The following is a 10,284-nucleotide window of genomic DNA, read 5'->3' as shown; positions in this document are numbered from 1 at the left end:
TTGCTATGTACTCTCAGTACTTACAATGTAAATATGTATAGGCTATGATTCCACTATGAAGTATATAAACCACCTAGCAGAGGGCTGAGTAAGCGCTCAGAAGAGAGACTCTTAAGACATGTCTCAAAAGAATGTTAAAGAAAAAAAAGAATGTCAAAGCCCCCAAATCTAAGCTGCTTTCATGACTGAAGTGGTAGCTTCCAAACTTCCCCTCCTGAGAAAAGAACGGCATCCCCCACACTGGTTCCCAATCCATTTGATGGCTCCCACAACCACTGTTCTAGAGGTTTTCCTAGGTCTGTCCCACTGAGTCTGTCACTTATTATACAAACCATGATTGTCATGTTTGTGGCCAGCTGGGTACCTAGGAGAACAGTTCAGTAAAACCCGCTTGGATCCAGAGCTTTGGGGTCTGGCCTGGCTAGTAGGAAGTTTCCAGGACTTGTATTTGATGATGAAAGGCAAGAATATAAACCTCTTCCCCTTACCATCCAACAAGAATAGAAATAGAATGTGAGGGCAGATGCCCATTTTCCAGGAAAACTGGCAGAAGTTATGGCAAATGGGACCTCTGCCCTCATATCTTATTTTATGACTTTTATTTTTATTTTTGTTTACTTTTTCTTGTGTGGGGTACTGGGGATCGAACTCAGGACCTTGCACTTGCCAGGCAGGTGCGGTATTTTTGTTTACTCTTTGGAAAGTTCCTCTGGGATGTCTTTTACTAGAAGGCAAATACTGTGTATGCCAAACCAGAAAGTCTTTTTTTATGAAGTAGCAAAAGACCAGTTAGATGTCCATTAGTAGAGGAATGATTAAGATAATTGTGGTATATCCTTATATCACAGAGTATGATACAGTCATTAAAAAGAACAAAATAGAGCTACTTCTAATATGAGACAGTCTCTGAGACATACAGCAAATGAGAAAAGCAAAGTGCATGGCAGGTACATTGATCTTATCACTTGTGTAAAGGGAAAAGGAAGATATAGAGATAAGTACATATGCTTATATTTGTTTTGCATATCTCTAGAAGGAAACATGATGGAAGACATACTCTTTTGGACTGTTCAAATTTTTCTATGTGCTTTTACTAAGTTTTCAAAGTAATAATATGGAAGTCCAACCATATGTAAACTAAAGAACCTACATCTCAGCTATATCTCACACAGCTGTAGAGTGGTGAATAATAGAATTCCCACTGCTCTTTTCTGGCAAAAGAGTTTTGTAATCACTAAAGTAATCCATATTTGAGTTGGACCACTTCCTACATACTATAGAAAGAACTGTTCCAATAGTCATTCAAGCACAAAGTATAAATTAGCTAATGACAGTGACTGGACTGGAACAGACAGGTACAATGGTCATGCTCATTTGTGTTAGCATAAAAGAAATTCTCACTTGTTTTGGAAAATGAATGTGTAAAAGGATGGGAGAGAAAAATGACTTTGTAAAAATAAATTCAGATTTCTATGAATAACTACGTTAAGCCAGTTATTTGAAAAACAGTGAGAGCCAGAATTTATAATCATAGAAAATGTGAATCAGGATAGAATCTGAAGCAGTCACAAAAAGAACAAAATAGAGCTTCTTGTTCTCATATGGGAGTTTCTGAGAGATACAGCACATGAGAAAAACAATGTGCATGACAGGTAATCGGAACTGAGTAAAGTTAAAGTTTCTCCACAAGGGGAAAGTGACAGTTTTCACTGGCCCTTGATCCATTCTACATGTGTTACCAAGTCCTTGCCCGATTGATGACAGACACAGGTAAGGTGCTTGGAGTACAAATGGAAGTATAGTTGTTGAATATATTTCTTATGTATTGTAAACATAAAATTTAAAAATATATAAAAAAGAAAATAATAAAGAAGTATAGCTGTCATTTTTCTATTAAAATTTTCATTATTTTATTAGTGCATTTTAAAAAAATTAATTTTATTGGTACATTTTAGGTATACAATATAATGACATTCATCACTGGGAATTTGCACCTTTACATAATCACTCTTGGTACTTATTTTTCCCCCATTCCCCTGCCTTCCCTTCAACCTCTCCATCCATCCCTATTTACAGAGACTTTGTTTCCATTTTTCCATTTTCTCACATTAATTCGATTCCCTTCTTTCCTTTCCCCCACGCCTCACACTTCCCCTTCCCCTTTGCCCCTTTTCTTCCTATTTCACATTATCTATTATACCTTCTAGCCCTTATTTACACTTTCAGCTTCTCACACCAGAGAAACTATTCGGTATTCACACATGTGTGTCCTATTTATTTCACTTAAGAGTATCACCTCAATGTGCATCCATTTAGCTATAAAAGTCTCTAATTTCTCTCTCTCTCTCTTTTTATTTTTTTTGGTACCAGGGATCGAACTTGGTCCTTGCGCTTGCGCAGCAGGCGGTGAAACCAGTGAGCTAAATCCCCGGCCCAAATTTCTCATTTTTTATGGCTAAATAGTACTCCATTTTATTTTTAAAAACCCCCCACATTTTCTTTATCCAGTCTCCAGTTGATGGGCAATTGAGCTGTTTCCAAGCTTTAGCTGTCACAAATTGTTCTGCTATGAACATGGGTGCACATGTGTATGATTCTTTTAAATCTTTTGGGAAGATACCCAGCAGGGGAATAGCTGGGTCAAATGGGACTTCCAGGCCTAGTTCTTTGAGGTATCTCCATGCTGATTTCCACAGTGGTCACACCAGTCTACACTCCCACCAGCGGTGGAGCAGTGTTCCTCTTTCCTCACAGCCCTGCCAGCATTTGTTATTGGTTGATTTCATGATAGCAGCCATTCTTTCTGGAGTGAGGTGAAATCTCAGCATTGTTTTCATTTGCATCTCTCGAATGACCAGTGATGTTGAACATTTTTTTCATGTATTTATTTGCTATTTCTACTTCTTTGTCTGAGAAATGTCTGTTCATTTCAGATGCCCATTTTTGGATTGGGTCTTTAAATTTGGGAGGTCTGATTTTTAAAAGTTCTTCATAGATTCTAGATAGTAGACCTTTGTCCGAGGAACAGCTGGTGAAAACTTTTTCCCACATTGTGGGTTGTCTCTTCACACTGCTGGTGGTTTCTCTTGCTGTGCAGAAGCTTTTTAGTAAGAAGAGATCTCACTTGTTGACTGTTTGTGCTAGTTCATGGGCAACTGAGGTTTTGTTCATAAAATCTTTTCCTACACCAATGTCTTCAAGAGTTCTACCTAACCTCTGTTCCAGCTGGTTCACCATTTCTGTTTTAATATTTAGGTCTTTAATCCATTTTGATTTTAGTTTAGTGCATGGTGAGAGATATAGGTCTAGTTTTAGTCTTTGGCAAGTTGAAACCCAATTTTTCCAGCACCATTTATTAAAGAGGCTATCTTTCCTCCAGTGAGGGTGTTTGGTCCTTTGTCAAAGATGAGGTAGCTGAGTGTGTCTGGCGTTGTTTCTGCATCTTCTAATCTGTTCCTCTGGTCCTCAGGTCTGTTTCTTTGCCAGTACCATGCTGTTTTTATCACAGTAGCTTTGTAATATAGTTTCAAGTTGGGGATTGTGATACCCCCTGCCATGTCTCTATTGCCTAGAATTGCGTTTGCTATTCTGGGGCTCTTCTTGTTCCAAATGAATTTTTGGGTTGTTTTCTCAGGGTCCATGAAGTATGCTGCTGGGATTTCAATTGGGATTGCATTGAATCTATATAGCAGTTTTGGAAGTATGGCCATTTTCACTGTATTAATCCTTCCTACCCAGGAGCAGGGGATCTCTGTCCATTTTCTGATATCATCTTCAATCTCTCTTTTCAGAGTGCCATAGTTTTCAGAGAAGAGGTCTTTGATTTCTTTCGTTAGGTTGATTCCTAGGTATTTCAGTTTTTTGGATGCTATTGTGAAAGGAATTGTTTGCCCTATTTCTGTCTCAGTGAGTCTGTTGTTCATGTGGAGGAAAGCTATTGATTTTTGTGTGTTGACCTTGTATCCAGCTACTTTACTGAATTTGATTATTAGGCCTAGAAGACTTTTGGTGGAGTTCTTGGGGTCTTCTCTATAGAGTATCATGCTGTCTGCAAATAATGACAATTTGACTTCTTCATTTCCTATCTTTATTCCTTTAATTTCTTTCTCTTGTCTAATTGCTGTGGCTAATGTTTCCAAAACTGTGTTGAATAGGAGTGGTGATAGTGGACATCCTTGTCTTGTTCCTGATTTTAGTGTGAAGGATTTCAGTTTTTGACCATTTAGTATGATATTGGCTGTTGGTTTTTCATAGATGGCTTTTATCAGTTTGAGGTAGAGACCATCTATTCCAATTTTTGTAGGGTTTTTATCATAAATGCATGTTGGAGGGGATTTAGCTCAGTGGTTCCACCACCTGCCTCATAACTGCAAGGTCCCGAGTTCAATCCTTGGTATCAAAAATAAATGTGTGTTGGATTTTGACAAATGCTTTTTCTTCATCTATTGAGATGATCGTATAGTTTTTGTCCTTGGATGTATTGATATAGTGTGTTATATTAATTTATTTGCATATGTTGGACCATCCCTGCATCCCTGAGATGATTCCCACTTGGTCAGGGTGTATGATCTTCCTGATGATCTTCTGCATTCTATTTGCCAGTATCTTATTGAGGATTTTTGCATCTATGTTCATTAGTGAGATTGGCCTATTGTTCTCTTTTCGGTTGGATCTTTCTCTGCTTTGGGGATCAAAGTGATGCTTGCGTCTAGGAATGATTTCAGGAGTATTGCTTGCCTTTCAATTTCATTGAAGAGTTTAAACAATATTGGCAGTAATTCCTCTCTAAATATGTTGTAGAATTCAGCACTGAAGCCATCAGGACCTAGGCTTTTCTTAGTTGGTAAGGTTTTGTTTTTTTTTTTGGTACCGGGAATCGAACTCGGGACCTTGCGCTTGCACCACAGGCACCAGAACCACTGAGCTAAATCCCCAGCCCTAGTTGGTAAGTTTTTAATAACATTTTCAATTTCATTGATTGATATTGGGTTGTTTAGAATTTTTAGGTCTTCTTTGTTCAACTTTGGTAATTCATAGTTATCTAGGAATCTGTCCATTTCTTTTGTATTTTCCATCTTATTGGCATATAGTTTCTGGAAGTAGGTATTGATGATCCTCTGGATTTCTGCTGGGGCTGTTGTAATTTCATCCCTTTTTTTCCTAATTGCATGGATTTGGGCCTTTTCCTTCCTTTTTCTGATAAGGTTGGCTAAGGGTTTGTCAATTTTGTTGATTCTTTCAAAGAAACAACTCTTCCTTAATTGAATTTTTGTATCATTCCCTTAGTCTCCAGTGCATTGATTTCTGCTTTGATCTTTATAATTTCCTCTCTTGCATGAGCTTTGGGGTTGTCCAGCTCTTCTTTTTCTAGAAGCTTGAGGTTCAGCATCAGGTTAATTGGGCTCACTGTGTTTTCCTAATATGAATATTCACTGCTATGAATTTCCCTCATAAGACTGCTTTCACTGTGTCCCATAGATTGCGATATTTTGTATTGTGATTGTCATTTAATTGAAGGAACTGTCTGATTTCTTCTTTAATTTCCTCTGTGACCCATTGGTTATTCAGAAGTGTGTTGTTCAATTTCCATGTGTTTATGAAATTCTTGTGGTTTCTTTTGCTATTGATCTCCAATTTCATTGCACTATGGTCTCATAATATGCAGGGGATAACTTCAATTTCTTTGCGTTTACTTAAACATTTTCTATGAGAGAGTGTATGGTCTATTTTGGAGAATGAACCATGTGCAGCTGAAAAGAATGTGAAAAGAATTCTGATTTTGTGGGGTGGAAGACTCTGTAAACATCTTTTAAATTCATTTGTTCAAGAGTTTGATTGAGTTCTAGTATTTCTTTACTTATTTTTTGTCTAGTTGATCAATCTATTGGTGACAATGGGGTATTGCGGTCCCCCACTATTATTGTATTAGTGCTTATTTGATTTTCATGTCTGTTAATATTTGTTTTATATAGTTGGGTGCAGTAGTGTTTGGTGCATATATATATATATATTTTTTGGATTGCATTTCAGTAATTTTATTGAAAGGTATATCTCTTAGTACCAAAGGTAGTTGGTTAGGTTACCTCTGCCAACTCAAAATTAATACTGATATTTTCAAAATATTGAAATATATCAGCCTTATGGTAAAACTGAAAGTATCCACAAAATATGATTTACAAAAAGTTAAAGGTAGAATATACTGAGGTTCTTTGGTTTATTTTTCAATGCTTAGTTATCTGTAACATGATGTTAAAATTGGTTACATCCATTCTGGATAGACTCAGGCTTCAGGCTGTACTGTTTACAACACTAACAATATATGTACATTTTCTTATATTGGTTGGCTCATATGGAGAATTCCAAACACTGCCTCAGCAATCTCATAATTATGGTGATGCCTCCTTTTCTTAAGACACATTATGGAAATTTGTGAAAGTATATTCTATTCCTTAAAAAAACAAAACTGGAAGCAACGGCAGTTTTATAGAAACAGTCCATAGTAAAACTTGGAGTGCTTTATCTAGCCAGAACTTAGGGTAAAGCAAGTTTTCAGAGTGGTAATTGATTTTGACTTAACTATGTAATATAATAGAACATATTTTTTTTAAATGGAACTAGATAAGACTGAGGAAGTAGATTCTGTATAGAAATTTTTATCATTGTTACAAATGTCACTTGTTTTTTAGAAGAAACATTAAAGATAGCTCAATGAATATGCCAAACTTAGTAGGTCTGCATTTTGGCTTAATACAAAATGTTTTTAAATGTAAATGTAATTCCCAAATGTAACATTCTCATCTCTGAACTATCTATGACTTGACTACTTATAGGTACCAAGAAACTATTACATTATCTAGAATATAACCTTATTATGCCTTTAAAAAGTGCATGTGTGAAATGTTGATTTTGATGTAAACCTCATAATTTAAAATTTTAGGTTACCATTTTCCAAATCATTTAAATATAATATATTGATCCAGTATAGAAAGTTAAATTAATGTTAGAAAAGAAGATTCACAGTTATCCCTTTCAGGCTTGCTTCATATTTATGTCTTTAGCTTTACAGATGAATTCAATCTAAACAATCTTACTGCAGCATTATATTAATTAGGCAGTTTTCCAAAGATGGAAAACATCATACTAATCTAGTTGTGATGTTTTGAGCGTTCATAATTTTATTTTGTTTTTTTTGTTTTGGTACTGGGGATTGAACTCAGGTCCTTGTGTTTGCGCAGCAGGCAGCGAAACCACTGAGCTAAATCCCTGGCCCAATATTTTGTGGGTTTTTTGGTACCAGGGATCGAACTCAGGCCCTTGTGCTTGCGAGGCAGGCTGTGGCACCATTGAGCTAAATCCCTGGCCCGAGGGTTCACAATTTAAATCAATTATAACATTGTGGAATCCATAGTTCAGGGTCGTGGAGAAAGGCTTCAAAGAAATTTTTTTTGTTGCTGCAATAATACTGTTTATGTAAAGAACAAAAACCTCCAACTTACCAAAGGTTTATCTAAATACTACTAGCTGTTAAAAGTAAATTTTTCATGCCCAAGTTTCATAATCATATGTGGATGTATTAAATATTAACATTCAGTTTTGAGCAGGAAAAGATAAATCATTACTGCAAGCTAATAAATTTAGATGGCAAGAACATATAGAATATATGCAGTGGCTGAATTTATGTTTTTAATGAATATAATTACTTTCTATTATTCCAATTGCAGTAGCAGTATGTTGAGACATACTGGCAATTTTCAGAAACCCAAAAGCAATCATCTGCTTTGTATTACTTTTTCTTTAGGTGTAACATTCAAGTTCATAATGATTCTCTGCTTCTAAGCTAACAGTCTCCAATTAGTTCATATATGGATCAAACTTTTGGTCCTATTATAACTTTTAAATGAGCTAAAGCTTAGGGCTACATTTAGCAAAATGTGCAATTAAAAAAGCATTACTTTAGCACTACCTTAAAAATTCAGATTATTAAAGAGGACATTGTTTCTAAGCTGCTAATTTAATGAAATGGTTAACATACGTATCAGAGATTGGAAATTCCTAAGGGTTTGGGTTTTTTTTAAGTTTTTTTGGAGACAGGGTCTTGCTATGTAATTTAGGCTGAACTTGAACTCACTATGTAGCCCAGGCTGGCCTCAAATTCATGTGACAATCCTCCTGCCTCAGCCTCCCAAGTGCTAGGATTACAGGCATGCACCACCATGCCCAGCCCTTAGGGTACTGTACCTTATATATAGCAAATGCCTTCAAATATTAGCTGACTAGATTGGTGATACCAGTTTTTCCCTTTTGCTATTCCAAGTCCAGCTGGTTTATTTTGAAGATAATATTTCAATATTTCAATTGTAGAAGAAAATTATACAATTTTCTTTATACAGAGAATAGCAACCAAAATTACCAACTAAGAAACCGTTTCAGGAATTGTTGGAAGGTGAGTTATTCTATAGTAACTATGCTTCAGTTGCCATGCAGTACGCCCAGAAACAATCCACTTCAACTTCTGAACATCTGGTTTGGAACACTTGTTTGATGAATATTCAGTTAAACACTTGGATACAAGCTCTTGCCAGAAGGTCAGATCTCTGCCATTTATCTTGGAATGTTTCTGAAGACATTCTACTCCTTCTGTTAATTCTACACACTTCTGTGCTTGGATCTCCAATTCAATGATAGATAAGGCCAACACAGAAGGCTTTGCTTTAGAAAATAGGATCCCACAGTGACATGCCTTAAGCTGAGCTTCTAGTCTTTCAAAATTTAGGCTCGTTTTCCTTTCAAATGGCAAGCTCTCCCGAATGAGAGAATAATAGAGTTGTAGAAATTGAAAGGCAGTGGTAGCTTTGACTTTCCAACACACCTTCTCCAATACAATCTTTTCCATTCGCATCAAATCTGAAACCGTGAACCGATACTGACTTATTCGGATCAAGTCAGTTGCCAATGGGACATTTCTTTCCTCTTCTATTGATTTTACAGCCAAATAAAAGCAGCTGAGTCCGACACACCCAAGGTGCTTGGGCTGTCCCTTCATTTTAGACAGGAATCTGTCCAGTAAATTCACAGCTAGAGAAAATGTCTCTGTATCAAAGCCAAAGAACTGAGTTAAACTAAGAAGATCTTTCACTTCAAAGTCCCTCAGTCTTGCAGTCATTCTAAGGCCATTATCATGTGCAGATTCAATTAGTCTCAAGCCGCAGACCTTTGGCTGACATCTGGCCTCCTGTTCCAACAGGGTATTCAACTGGTGTAGCAGTTTCTGGGAGTCAGTTGTTGTCAGGACTTCTATCATCTTGCTAGAGACTGCAGCTCCTCGGCGTGATCACCCTCCCCCAGCCTGCTCTCACCTCGCCCCACGGTATCGGATAAGAGAGGCCTAGGAGGCGAGGACACGAGAGGGCAGGAGGGGGAGGCCCGGGGAGGGAGAACTGTCCTGGGTGGAAGTCCCCGAAGCGGCGCCAAGACTGCACCACCCTCCTCCCGGTCGGACCACGGCCTGGTGCATATATATTTATGATTGTCATCTCTTCCTCTTGGATTGTTCCCTTTACAAGGATGTAGAGTCCTTCTTTGTCTCTCTTAATCAGTGTTGGCTTGAAATCCACTTGATTTGCAAAGAGGATAGCTACTCCTGCTTTTTTTCGGGTTCCTGTGGCATGGAGTATTGTTTTCTGCCCTTTAACTTTCAGTCTATGAGTTTCTTTTCGAATTAAGTGTGTTTCTTGTATGCAGCATATTGTTGGATTTTGCTTCTTGACCCAATCTGCCATTCTGTTTCTTTTGATTGGTGAATTGAGGCCATTAACATTGATGGTTATAACTGATACATATTGACTTATCATTGTCATGACTTTCTCTTTTTGTTGGATTCTCCCCCTTTTTGTTTAATTTCTTGCCGTGCTGCTTGGATTAATTGTGCTGGGCTTCCTGGGGTTGTGATCCTCATTGTCTGTTCCTAGGATATTGTCTAAAATGGTTTGGATTGTTGGTTTGGTATTCATGAAGTTCCTAAGGTGCTCTTAATCATGAAAGTATCTTATTTCTCCATCAATTTTGAAAGATAGTTTTGCAGGGTACATCAATCTGGGTTGGAGGCTGTTTCCTTTAGGCCTTGAAATACATCACTCCAAGCTCTTCTTGTCTTGAGGGTTTGCATTGAGAAGTCAGTCTGCTGTGATTCTGATGGGCTTTCCTTTGTATGTGATTTGTTTCTTTTCTCTCACTGCTTATAGAATTTTGTTCTTCTGCTGGGTTTCTGGAATCCTAATTATTATA

General features: G+C 37.2%; 1 pseudogene across 1 annotated transcript; it reads right to left on the bottom strand.

Annotated features, from left to right (window-relative positions):
- Positions 1–5,191: 5,191 nt before the first annotated feature.
- LOC147825638 (cyclin-G1 pseudogene) lies at positions 5,192–9,451 on the bottom strand (annotated as a pseudogene). The gene has a single exon (XR_015440354.1). The product of XR_015440354.1 is annotated as a cyclin-G1 pseudogene (transcript).
- Between the last annotated feature and the right edge of the window lie 833 nt (positions 9,452–10,284).

This window comes from Heterocephalus glaber, unplaced genomic scaffold (genome assembly GCF_053883595.1).
Source record: "Heterocephalus glaber isolate CG9 unplaced genomic scaffold, H.glaber_assembly_v1.0 deba00001497, whole genome shotgun sequence".
Classification (NCBI taxonomy): domain Eukaryota; kingdom Metazoa; phylum Chordata; class Mammalia; order Rodentia; family Bathyergidae; genus Heterocephalus; species Heterocephalus glaber.
Note: the sequence above shows the minus strand (reverse complement) of the source record. Positions and strands in the feature narration are given on the sequence as shown.